The 12,654-nt window shown below is 53.5% G+C and overlaps 1 long non-coding RNA gene across 3 annotated transcripts; it reads right to left on the bottom strand.

Annotated features, from left to right (window-relative positions):
- Positions 1-1,274: 1,274 nt before the first annotated feature.
- LOC102564177 (uncharacterized) lies at positions 1,275-10,732 on the bottom strand. Of its 3 annotated transcripts, XR_002094067.2 has the most exons (8): positions 10,338-10,732; positions 7,503-7,595; positions 5,790-5,965; positions 5,467-5,697; positions 4,750-4,772; positions 4,153-4,606; positions 3,139-3,180; positions 1,275-2,805 (listed from the first exon to the last, which is right to left on the bottom strand). It is a non-coding gene; the product is annotated as an uncharacterized LOC102564177 (long non-coding RNA). The 3 variants fall into 3 exon arrangements; XR_009455656.1 differs by lacking the exon at positions 10,338-10,732 and having other exon boundaries at positions 3,139-3,393; positions 7,503-7,726; XR_002094066.2 differs by lacking the exon at positions 10,338-10,732 and having other exon boundaries at positions 7,503-7,722.
- Between the last annotated feature and the right edge of the window lie 1,922 nt (positions 10,733-12,654).

Here is a 12,654-nt window from a genome sequence, read left to right as displayed (position 1 = left end):
TACTCTACCAGCAAAATTATGAGCCCCAACCCAGACCCGTACCTGGAATGTAGACAAATGCAGGGTGCTGCACCTGGGGAGAAGGAGTCCACAGCATACATACAGGCTGGGGAGTTCCCTCCTGGAAAGCACAGAGGCGGAAAGGGATCTTGGAGTCATTATTGACTCCAAGCTGAACATGAGCCACCAATGCCAGACCACAGCCAGCAAAGCCAGCCATACCTTGTCATGCATCCAAAGGTGCATCTCAAGCTGGTCCAGAGAGGTGATTCTCCCCCTCTGTGACTTTGGTCAGGCCGCAGTTGGAGTACTGCGTCCAGTACTGGGCACCGCAGTTCAAGAGGGATGTGGCCAGCCTGGAGAGGGTTCAGAGGAGGGCCACCCGCTTGGTGAGAGGGCAGCAGGACAGGCCCAACAAGGAGAGACTGAGGGACCTGAACCTGTTCAGCCTCAGCAAGCGGAGACTGAGGAGGGACCTGGTGGCTGCCTACAAGCTCATCAGGGGAGATCAACAGCAAATAGGTAGAGCCCTTTTCTCCCCAGCACCAGCTGGGGTGACAAGGAACAATGGTCATAAGCTGATGGAGAATAGGTTTAGGTTAGAGATCAGAAGGCAATATTTTAGTTTGGGTGGCCAAAATCTGGAACCAACTTCCCAGGGAAGTGGTCCTTGCCCCTACCCTGGGCAAATTCAAGAGGAGGTTGGATGATCACCTGTCTGGGGTCTTGTGAACCCAGCATTCATTCCTGCCTGTGGCAGGGGGTCAGGCTAGATGATCTGTTCAGGTCCCTCCTAACCCTAGCTACTATGAAACTATGAACGGGGGTTGGTGAAATAGGTGCTGTTGATCATGTTTTCTTCTCTATGAGATATAAAGCTGAAACAAGTACAAAGTGCTTTGTTCAGAAGATGAGCAGCAGAGGACTCCTGCGTCAGGGCCTGGGCTGTGTGCCGATACATGAGTAAGGTTCGGTGCAATCTGTGTTGCAGACTTAGAGCAGAATGACTGGTTCATAAAGCATCCCTGCATGTTTGTATGAAACCTCCAGCTAGGCCAGAGGCGGGCAATTATCTCAGCTGGAGGACCACAGATCAAGTTTTGGTGAGCTGCAGAGGGCCACGTGGGTAGCCCCTCTCCTTGCTTGCCATTTTGGGGGTGGAAGTCCTGCCCCTAACCCCTGACCTTTGCATCAGAAGTCCCTCCCCTTCCCCGTGGAACAACTCCTTTGGAAGGGGTGCATAGAACAGAAAAAAAACAAATCATACACTAAAATTTAAACACCTACTATAACATATTATGATTTTATTGCAAAAAATATTGGTGTTATTTCTGTTTGCCTACTATATATAAAGGCAATTGCATAATAACTCAAAAATAAAGCCTTATTCTTGTATATTGTGTGTATGGGGTGTGGTTGGGGGTGGGGGGTGTGTATGGCGGGTGTATGGGGGTTTGTGAGGGGATGTGGCTGTGTGTGTGGGGAAGCATAAGGTAAGTTGGGGGGGCGTATATGTGGGGGAGCTATGGAGGCAGGTTGTGGGAGATTTGTAGAGTGTGAGGGGGCTGGGGGGTGTTGGGATCCCCCAACCCACACACCCCATCACACTCCCCCACAGGGCAGCACCAGCAGGCAGCTTTCAGGACCCTTATGCCTAGTGCAGGCACTGGTGCCCGGCACGTGGCTCCAGCCAATGCTGTGTGCAAGGGTGGGAAGTGCAGACCAGCTGCCTCTAGCACAGGGCTCCACGCAGTGTGCATGCAGTTCCCACACTCACGTGGCACCGGGGAAAACCCTGCACCGTATTTTGCCTGCCCCTGAGCTAGGCTGTTTGTAGCAGGGTGACAAGGAACAGACGGTGTGTATTGAATCCTGTTGGAAACTAGAGGCAAGGGTTCTTGTGGGTGATATCTTGTTGGAGCAACTGTAGGGCTGGTATCAACATGGGCAAGCTTCCAGAGGTGCCTGAGGAGGAGGACTGTGATATGAGAAAGTTTGCCTATGTTCCTTCTGTTCAAGACAGCAGGCACTGAAGACAGCCCAGCCCACTAGCTCTGTCAGTCAGTGCGTGCGTTGTGCTACGGTGCGGCAGCACTAGGGCCACGGGAACCAGTAGAGAGAGGACAAGTTGGAAGTTGCATGAGTTTCATTGCCTTCAGACAAACCAGGCTCTCAGGGTTTAGTTCTCAGTGGCCGTGTCTACACAAGACACTGATGGCGTGGTAGCCCACTACTCCACAGTAGCATGGTGTGGCAGAAAGCCATGACAGACCTACACGCCCGCCTTGCCCTTGAACTCAATCACACAGTCTGAGCTCAGATCCAGGCCCACGGACATGAAGCCAGGGCCGGATTGTGTCCCCAGTGAACGAGGCTGTCGGGAAAGTGTAGATCGTGTCCTCAGTATCAGCATTGAGAAATGACACCTGTTCCTCTGCAAAGTCCAGGCACACCCGGACCTTCTTGGGCACCAGTTTCTGGGACATTTAGGGGCAGTGAGAGCCTGGATGTAACCATGGCCATGCTGCACAGCCCAGATCCCCACCTCTGGGCTAACCTGGTACCATCCCCTCCTCACCACTGAATCTCTGGCGACCCCCACGGCCCAGACCCCCTCCCCCGCCTCCGCCTCCCAGCAGTGTCTCCCTCAAGTGAATCCCTCACAGCCCAGCACACAGCACATAGACTCAAATCGCTCAGGACTCTCAGGCAGACGCTTCCGTGTTTGTTCATGTCTCACACTTTTCTGATCTGCAGACAGGACAAGCCAGAAATGAGCCGTGTGTGGATCCAGAGTCACCGTCACTGGCAGAGAGAATCACAGCATCAAGGCAGAGCTCAGCCCGGGGCAGTTCCTCCCCCACCCCAGCAACCCTGTTCTGCCTGGGACCATCCTGGCCCCAGAAGCTGAGCAAGGAGGGCCCCGTAGCTCCTTGTCCTGGCACTGGGAACAGCCCCTGCCCAGGGGAAAGGGAGAAGGTGGCAGCAAATTCATAGGAAAGGACAGGAAAATCCTAGCCCAATGCCCCAGATCCCAGCACAGGGGGTTTTGGTACTGGGCTGGGAGAGGGTTTGCCTCTTCTGTGAAGGGCAGGCATGGGTTCTGTGGGATCCGGGATTAGCTCCCCCAGCGCTTACCCTTTGTGTATGATCCCTTCTCCAGCTCAGATGGCAGGGCCTCTGCAGGGGAAACAGGGGGCAATCATTAGACTTCCTACATCTGGTTCATGCTGCCGGCTGTGACCTGCCTTTGTCCTGAGCCCCTGAGACTGAGCAGAGACACTCGGGCAGCTGCTCCCCCCTGCTGCTGGGATTGTAGCTGCAGAAGCTGCCTCCATCTCCCCCTGCTCCTCTCCTTAATGGCCTCCTCTCCCAGGACAGGGAGGGAGGAAGCTGCAGGTGCAAGCAGAGGGAGGACTTTAGCAGCCTTGGACCCAGGGGAGCTCGGTTTGGAGTCCATCCTGTCCCCTTAGGCACTGGGGAAGAGCCACTCAGTGACAAAAAGGGACAAGCACTGGAGTTGGAGGGAGAGCCCCTGGCAAATAAGATTTACAACTCCCTCCTCCATTTGCTGAGGGAACAGGAAAGGGCTTGCACAGGCTGCAGGATACCAGAGGTGCAGCTTCACCCAGGCCGCAGACCATCTGCCTGCTCTGCTCCCTCCCTGCTCCTCCCTGACCCTCCTCCATCCCAGCTCCTCTCCTGGCCCGTCAGAAACCCTGCCTCCCTGGGCCCAAGCCAGCAGGCTTCAAACCTGAAAACCTGCCTCTCCTTTAATTTAGTCTTTTTGGTGACCTGACACGAGGTGTTGCAGCCTGGCTGTGAGTGGGGTAAAGCCCCACAGCTCCCAGCACCCCAGCTGCAGGTGCCCATGCTAAGCAGCGCTGAAGCAGCAGGGGCCCTGCAGCTCTGCAGCCTGGACACAGAGTCCCTGAGGAGCTCTGGTTCATCGGTGATTTGCCCAAAGGCACAGAGAGGCCCTTTCCTCATGGCTTCATACCTGCAACCTGGGATATCAGCCCAGGACGTTCACTTTCTCTCCCAAATAAAAAAGCCACCGGCTCCAAATATGAACCAACTGGTTGTCTCCTCCCCTCTCCGTACCCAACAGGGACACTTCCGTCTTCCCTTTCACAGCCCCCTGCTCAGTACCTTGAAACTTCTTCAAAGTCTCCTGTAGAGCTAGATGTTTTCCAGACAAGAAGCTAAATCTCATTTTCAGCTCTGGACAAGTCCCCTCTGGCAGCTGGAACTTCTCCTTCTTGCACCTGGGAAAAACTAGTCCATGTTATTTGATTTCCCTTTTGGAATTCAGCTCCAAGGTAATAGCATTGGGTTGATGGAGGGACCTGGAGACGGACTCTGTCCATGTGCCTCAGCCGCAGGGGCAGCACAGGCAGTGGCAGCTCCCCCAGCAGGGACCGATAAGTGTTCTTCGGCTCAGAAATACCCAGGACATTTCTTGGGATCAGGAAGGAGCTGAGACTTCACAGGCAGTTGGCTCAAGCTCTGGTGGCCAAGACTGATTCCCCAGGGACAAGAGGAGGAAGGCCCAGATTACAGCTCTACAGTCTTCAGGCTGCCAGTGCCCAAAGCCATCACTACCCTGAGGAGAAGAGGGGGACGTTAATCCTTCCCACCTCAGGGACAGTCCCAGCGCTTGCTGTGCTGTGATGCCCTGCAGAGATGTGCCCATTGCATTGTCTCCAAGACCCTTCCCTGTATGGGGAGTGAGGTGGAGCCAAATACCTGCTCAGCATGCTCCTGATATCCTAAAGGGAGAGAAAAAGATAGAAAAGTGAGCTCAGTGCCATGCACCACACCCTGGGGACCCAACGCCCAAGGGGACACATTTTCTTTTCAGAGTCCGAGCACAGCACACAGAAGGATCTGGGGAAAGTGCAGCTCCAACTCAGTGATCTTACCCGCACCCCCCACAAGAGTCAAAATAGGGCAGCTGTACAATCTGGGCAGTGAAAGTGCACAGAGCAGCACCAGCTGTGGCTGATATTCTACATCTCCCATCACTGGGTGCATCTACATGTCACCCTACAGTGACATTGTGACACGCTTCATTGCTGTACAGAGCACTACAGTGATGTAGCAATCACGTGGGTCTACACATGATTACCGGCTATGTTGCTATAGCAGTGCGCTGCCTGGCTATAGTGTGCCGCTGCCGCTATGGCAATGTAGCAGGTGAATCCAATCATGCACCACCCGTATGCTTCAGTATGGATGGCTGCTGCATCGTGTGTTAGTACTTCCCCCAAGCAAATCCTAAAACACGGTGCAGTACCGATGTCACCGAACAGGGATGTGTAGGCACACCCACTGCTGCCAAGTGTCTGCCTGGGGCCTGTGCCCTTGTCACCCCTCCTTAGTTATACACCTGGTCCGGGCAGACCCAAGATTTACGCCTTTCCCTCCCTTGCTCTTGGATTGGAGGCATTTCATGTGCCTCACCTGCAGGAGGTCACTAGCTGCCTGCTGACACTTCCCCTCCAACTCCCTGATCAGGTTGTTGAGACGGGAAATCTCCTCGGAGAGTTGGGTAATAGTCTCCCCCTGACTCTTCTCAATCCCCCTCTCCAGCTTTCCCACTTCAGCCAGCAGGAGTTGCTTTTCTTCCTCCAGAAACTGGTGCAGTCCTTCAAATTCATCCACAATCTTCTGTCTCTCGGTTGCTGCCTTTTGCTGCCAGGAAGAGAGGGAAACTATGTCAGGGAATGGCTCATAAGGCCCTCTGGGCCTGACTGTCTGCAGGGTTGGGACCCCCAATCTCCCACCGTCTGGAACAGAGTTTTGGGTTGCTCAGGTCGTGGGCTCTGCCGGGGATCTCTTCACTCTGTTCATTTTGCAAAGGATTTTTCTGCAGTGCTGAGGGCTAGGACCTTATGGAGGGGAGAAGTCCATGACTATCAGCAAGCAAAGCTTTCCTCATTGCCAGGGATCCTGGTTTTCTCTGTTGAAAAATAACAAAACCTCAGATATAAAACCCTAAATTCTCTAATTCAAAATCTGTTTCCTTCCACGATTAAAGTGAGACATCACCATATAGATAGGCATCAGTTGAACACAATGTTTTATTGATATGTTTACAATCTTAAAGCAATTTGGAAGCCTACTAGTGCCTCAATTAGTATAATATAAATTCTAAGTACCTATATATTTTGGCTTTTGATTTTGGTTTTTTCATCATAGAAAATCAGAGCTTCCCCTGCCCCTTTCACTCACCAGGATGCAGGTCTGGTGATGATTATTTTTCCACAATTAAAATGAAATGCATCTATATCTATATCTATAGCTATATATAGGTATCAGTTGAACACAATTTTTTATATAAAAATGTTTTATTGATACATTTACAATCTTATATCAATTTGTAAGCCTAACAGTGACTCAATCATCATAATAAAATAAATTCTACATATGTATATATTTAGAAAGTTGCCCCCTTTGCTTACCAGGATGTGGGTCCAGGTGCAGCTGTCCTCCCTACTGCTTTGTAGTACCAAGCAGCACTATGCCAGTGCCCTGCCCCTACCCATGCTGGTGCTCCTCACTCTCAAGCCACAGACCCCAAGGCTTCATTCCAGATTGTCTGCCCCCGGAGGTACTCTTCACTCCCAACCTGCAGCTTCCCACCCCCATCAACCTTCCTGGTGCCCCTCACTCCTGACTCACTGCCCTCTGCCCCCAGGCCCCGGCCCCCAATATGTGGGGAAGGGGGTGGAAGGGTGTGGGACAGGGTTGGGGTGTGGGGCAGGGGAGGTCCCCTACCATAGGTGGTGGTATAGACATTCAAGGGGGCATAGGGGGCATGTGCCTCCTCAGATTTGTGTGCCCACCGCACAGCACAGGGCTGCAGCCTGGCTGCACCGGCACAGGTAGGAGTCGCCTCTGTGGCCCAGCAGGAGGGACCCGGTACAGGAGGGCAGAGCAGGGTAGTGAGACTCAGTGCCCCTGCCACTGCCCCTATGTGGCAAGCAGTGCAAGGAAACCCACTGTTTCCCACGTTTTTCTCCTTTAAAGGAGAAAATCCACATTTTTCTGCTGCAACTGGTAAATGCAGATCCCTGCAAACTCACTAATTAGTGGGTTTGCAAGGCCTGGCTGCGTGCACCTGCCACCACACAATGCAATGTATAAGGTCACAAAATGAAATGGTAACTGTTCCACCAGTGCTGTAGCAAGGGGTGAGGAGGTGATCAACAGGTGCCCAGCTGGGTCAGGATGTGGGACGGAGCTGCGAGCGGTTCATTTGGGAGGTGCAGGGATGAGGGAAGGGCGGCTTCTGCCTCTGTGTGCACTCCTGGCAAGCATGACGGGGGAGAGTGCCCCTCACCCAGATCTGTGCACGAGTGAGGGTGGCCTGCCACTGCCAGTTTTGCCCTGGGCACCAAACTTCAGTGCTCTGGCACTGTGTTCCACCAAACGTGCAGAGCAGGGGATGACCATTCCTTCATCCACCATGTCAGCCTGACCCCAGCAGCACCCACCTGATATTCCTGTTTCTGACTTTCACTCACTCTCAGGTCTTCAAGCCTCTTCCTCTCTCCCCTTAGAAGCTGCAGCTGAGTCTGAATTTGTTCCTGAGGGAAGGAAAATTCCTTGGGTCAGTTTTCCTTTGCAGGGAGAAGCTGGAGTCTTTTCCCCACACCATAACCGAGAGGGCTGCCTAAGAGTGCGCTGTGAGCACAGCACCAGAAAGCTCCACGCGCTCAGGCTGAACCAGCAGCTCCCAGCACAGTACACCCTTTGCTTGGAAGCCGCAGCACTGAATAGTGTGTACGTAGAGACAGAGCTGCAAGCAGCCAGCTTCCAGCTGGATTGCAAAGCCAGCTTCTGCCCAGCAGGAAGAGCAGATTGAAGAATATGAGCAGGTCCTGGGGATGTGCCACAAAGCAATGCTACAGCCAGCGAGGAGGTGCAGACTGTCAGCGAGATGTATGGAACTGAAAACAATACAGCCTGGGATCCACCATGGTCGATACTCCAGAGTCCCAGCCAGCCTTAGGCAGCCAAGCATATCAAGCCACAGATCTGATCTCTGTGCATTGAAACAAAGAAATTCAGAAGCAAGACACCAGTCCTGAAGTATTACAACCCAGCAGCACAGATATAGCTACAATGGGAAGCCTCAAAAAAAGCAGCATTAATGCAGAACCAGTACAACACAGCATTTGCTAGCCAGGCCTGGGCAAAGACAGGAAAAGGAGGGTCTCAGATACAAAAGTAGCTCCAAGCCATGCTCGCTGGACTGGGGCAGTTTCAATACTTCCCCTCTGGACCCATCATTAGCCCCTGAAGCTCCCCTTAGGACACCAAAGCAACACATATTATTGAGACTTCCACACTGATGTGAACATCTGCTGCTGGCCTGGGAAGTCACTGCTAGTGGCGGATGCAGTGAGCAAGACCTGCCTTCTAGAGTATGCCAACGGGGCTGTGTAGAAGAGGGAACAGAGTCTGTCAAAGCACTACAGTCCCCCCCTGGCCCCAAAGAAATGTAACAGACTGCCAGTGCGGGCTCACCAGATCAGCTTGAGATACTTACCCTGGGCTAGAAACAGTGCCAGTGAAGTCTGAGTGACCCCAAGGGTGGAGCAGGGGAGCCTGGCCCTGTGAAGAAGGGGAAGCCAGTCGAAAGAAGGGGTTTTCAATCCCCTCATTCGCAGGGAAGGGGGATGGCCAGGGTTGGGGGCCCGCCCCCCTGAGCCCTGGCTGGCCAGTTTGCAAGCCAGGGAGGGATGGCCAGAGCGAATAAAAGCAACAGCCGAACTGGCGTGGGGGCTGCTGACAGTGACTCCGGGGAACGGCGCAGGAGGCACAAGAAGAGCTGGGGTGAGCTGACGCAGCGGAGGGAGCAGAGAGACCCCTCTGAAGAGCCTCAACGGCCCTGGGAGAAGGTGGCAGTGGCAGTAGGCCGTGCCTCCAGCCCTGCAGCAGAGAGGGAGCCACGGCCAGGGCTTGGGGCAGAGAGCTGGTGCCCCAAGGCCCTATCACAGTGTGCTGGACATGCCGGGTGTCCTACAGGCTAGTGGTGACAGTCGGCCCCCCACTCCACTGCGGAGAAGAAGCAGTGGCCAGGAGCAGGGGCGGCATCCTTATCCGGAGCAGGGAGCTGGGTCGGTGAGTTGAGGAAACCCCTCACCTTCCCTGGGGAAGCGGGACAGCAGCAGGCAAAGCACTGGGATCCTGAGGAGCAGCAGAGCGCCTAGATGGGGGTCCCTGGGAGCTCGGGGCGCAGGCCAGTGCTCGGAGCAGGATGGATGAGCCGCGAGGTGTGTGGGGTGCCCGGCTAGTCATCTGGAGCAGGGGTTTAGAGCAACGACCCCTGGGAGCTGCCTGTGGTGCTGACCCTCTGCCACTGACTGCCGCAGAGGGGACTCAGTCCTGTCCCTTATTCTGCAGCTGATTGTCATGGGATGGAGTCCCTGAGTTTTGTGCTTGGGTCATGCTGATTGCTGCAGGAGCCTCCTTTGTTGCTTGCCTTTTTGGTTGCTACAGAGGGTCACCCTTCAGCCTCTGCAGGGTTCGGGTTTGATACAATTTGATTGCTGCACACCAGAAGAGATTAACCTGTTGCAGTCTGCCGCTTATTGGGAAGCCTGTGGGAGCTGCAGGGAGTGAGCACCTTGCTTCCTTGTGGTAGCATCTCAGCAGTGGCTGCCAGCTGCCAGTTACCCTACCTGTGGGTCTTGAGTCAAGGGCTGACTAATGCATTCTGGTTTGTTTTGTGGTTCTGGTTATGCCATTTAAGTGCACTTGTAAATAACCTTTCCTATTATTCTTGTTTTGTAAATACAGTGTAAATAGTTAAATCAGTTAAGTGTTAGACCTTCTTGGGACCACAGGCTGCTCTGTGGGGAGCAGGGGCCGGTTGGAAAGTAAATTATTGCTGGCCGGAAGCCCTGCCCCACTCTCACCACACCATCCCTGACATTGGGCAGGGGTGGCAACTACTGGGCCACCACCTGGGTTACAGAAGTCTCCAGGCACTTACCAGGGAGGGCTGTAACAACTGAAGGGAAACTGGTGCCTGATGCCCCTGGTTGCAAGCCACAGCCCTTCACACACAACTGTGGACCATCCCTGCTGCAGTGACATTGGAAGAGTTTCAGCTACTCTGTGTGTCCAGAGCCAGGGGAGCAGCTTCCCTGCTTCCTCTGGTTTGAAACAGAAGCATTTCATGACAAAACATCCCTGAGACGATCCTTCTCTCCTCCTTCCAGTAGGACTGTTTGCACAGAGGCTTCCACAACACCCAGCGCTAAAAGGGAAGTGTAAGTCCCACCCAGCTGCACAGCCAGACCAGGCCCATGCCTCTGTACCTTGCAGTGCTGGGCAGCCTCCTGGATGGGAGCCACAGAGTGAGCTTGGTGCACCTGGGACTCTCGGCAGATCAGGCACATCAGTGTCTGGTCTGTCTCACAGAAGAGTTTCAGAGCCTCCCCGTGCTCCTCACACACCATCTTCCCTCTGGCTTCCACAGCTGACCACTCGCTCAGGCCCTTGACTAGTTCTGCCTGTTTGGACCCAGGTTCCTCTGGGGAAAGGTCTGTCTGCATTGGGGCAGGTGACATCTGTCTCAGCCCCCTCCCAGCACTGGGTGATGCAGGCTCGGCAGAAGTTGTGCCCACAGCCCACGATCATCACCAGATCCCTGAAGAAGTCCAGGCAGACAGAACAGGTTGCTGCATCCCGGAGGCTTTGCACAGAGCTCCCAGCAGCCATGGCTGTGATCTGAGAGGGGGCAGGGCTAGTTTCGCTTCCCTGAGCTCAGAGCTGGGCTCACACTGGGGCGTTTCCTTTCTAGGAAATGATTCAGATTGTCTGCTGAAAAATATATACGCCACTACCCAAGAGTTCAATGTACCCAGCACTTCTCAGTGCACCCCCTGTCAGCCAAGAGTTTTCAGATCTGTCAGGGCTGTTATTTGGGGCTGAACTGCCTAAAAACTCAAAGTTGCCTGAATGTGTTGAGTTTTCCTTGGGAAAAATAAAAAATATATCCTGTGCTTGCCTCCACTAAACCTCATTTCTTACAGATTTCATTTCAAACTTCGTCAGGAACAAAGGCTCCTCCAGACCTACCACTGCACCTGCTGGGAGCCCTGGTGCCTCCCCCTTTAGGGGAACAGTGAGCTTCTCCTCCCAGGCTGGGGCAGGGCCAGCATCAGCCCGAGGAGCCCTGCACAGGGATCAGGGGGATCTGAACCTCCAGCTCTCAACCAGGACATGCGAAAATAACACACTGTCTTCATTGCCACAGGTTATACAGTTTTTGCTCAGAGACTCTGCCAGCTCCTTGGAGTCCCTGGTCTTGCTGTATGTCCTTCACTCTGTGATGTCCTGCTGTAGGGTTTCATCAGGTGCTGGTACATGTGTAAAACCTTTCAGTCTCTTTCATTTGCAAGCTACAATATGCCTCACAATTAGGATTTCACAAACTACAGTTCTTCGCCTTCTTCCAACTTAAATGTGTTGTCGGTAGCCAAAGCCTCCTCCCAAAGAACATGCCAAATACAGATGATTTCACATTGTCAGGTTTGGTCCCTCACCTTCTGGCCCCTAAACCCAGTTCACACCTCTGCTTGCTCCTTTTCCTGTTCTTTAACATGTTGCTTCTCAAAGGCAGAGTAGGTGGAGACTGCTACATATCCATCCCCTCCCTGTTTTTTCAACATTGTGGCTGGGCGATGGCCTCGTGCTCTGTGGGGCTGACCACAACAGTCACCTGGAAGCTGAAATTAGTGTAGAAAAATGTGGCTGTCTTCTGATGAAGGTGGGTCACCAGGAGCACATTGCTCTGGTGCGCCAGTCTGTACTGGCTCCCAGTAGCTTTCTGGATCCAGAAAGTCCTAAAGCCCTGGGCCCCAGATATCTAAAGCAGTGTGCACCATCAGAAATGAACAGCTGTGCTGCAGAATTTTGCTATGTCAATGAGCTACAATGAGCTACAATAGGTATGAGGAAGGGGAATGCCTTAACAGGTGTGCCGTGGAAAATTTTTATTAATGTAAGTGTGCTTTGGGCTGGAAAAGGTTGGGAAGCACTGATCTAAAGGACCATCTCTTCCCTTATGTCCCATCCTGATCACTAAGGCCAACTCAGAGCAACATCCTGTAAAGGCCCTCAGGCACCAAGCTTGCTTAGGGCAAGCACATGGGGGCTCATTCGCAGCAGCTGCCCCTCAGCTCTGGAGCTCCCTGCCTCCTGGGATCTATCAGAGCCCCAGCCTGGACGTCTTCTGGAAGCACAGCAAGCCCTTCTGGTTGGGCAGGCCTTCAGTGAGCCTGGCAGGGCTGGGGGACCCAGAGGGTACTTGGGTACATCGCTGTAGACCAGTGCTTCTCAAACTATCTGATGTGGCGGACCAGCAATTTTTTTTCCAGTGGGCCAGCGACTGGTGCCCAGCTCAACTGGTGGCAGCAATTGTGTGTAACAGCGCTACACAAATGTGCGACCGGCTGTTTCTTTCTCTCCTCACCTCGCACGACGTGACATCACCTGGAGTGTGGGAACGTACGAACTGTGGCGCTATTACATATCAATGTTATGCTTCTGAAAATATATTTCTTTCTTTCCTGGCAACTCGCTGTGAACCAGTGACCGGTGGCTCGTGGACCACCACGGGTCCATGGACCA

The sequence above is a fragment of the Alligator mississippiensis genome, chromosome 11, assembly GCF_030867095.1.
Source record: "Alligator mississippiensis isolate rAllMis1 chromosome 11, rAllMis1, whole genome shotgun sequence".
NCBI lineage: Eukaryota > Metazoa > Chordata > Crocodylia > Alligatoridae > Alligator > Alligator mississippiensis.
The sequence above is the reverse complement of the archived record's forward strand: the minus strand, read 5'-3'. Positions and strand labels throughout refer to the sequence as shown.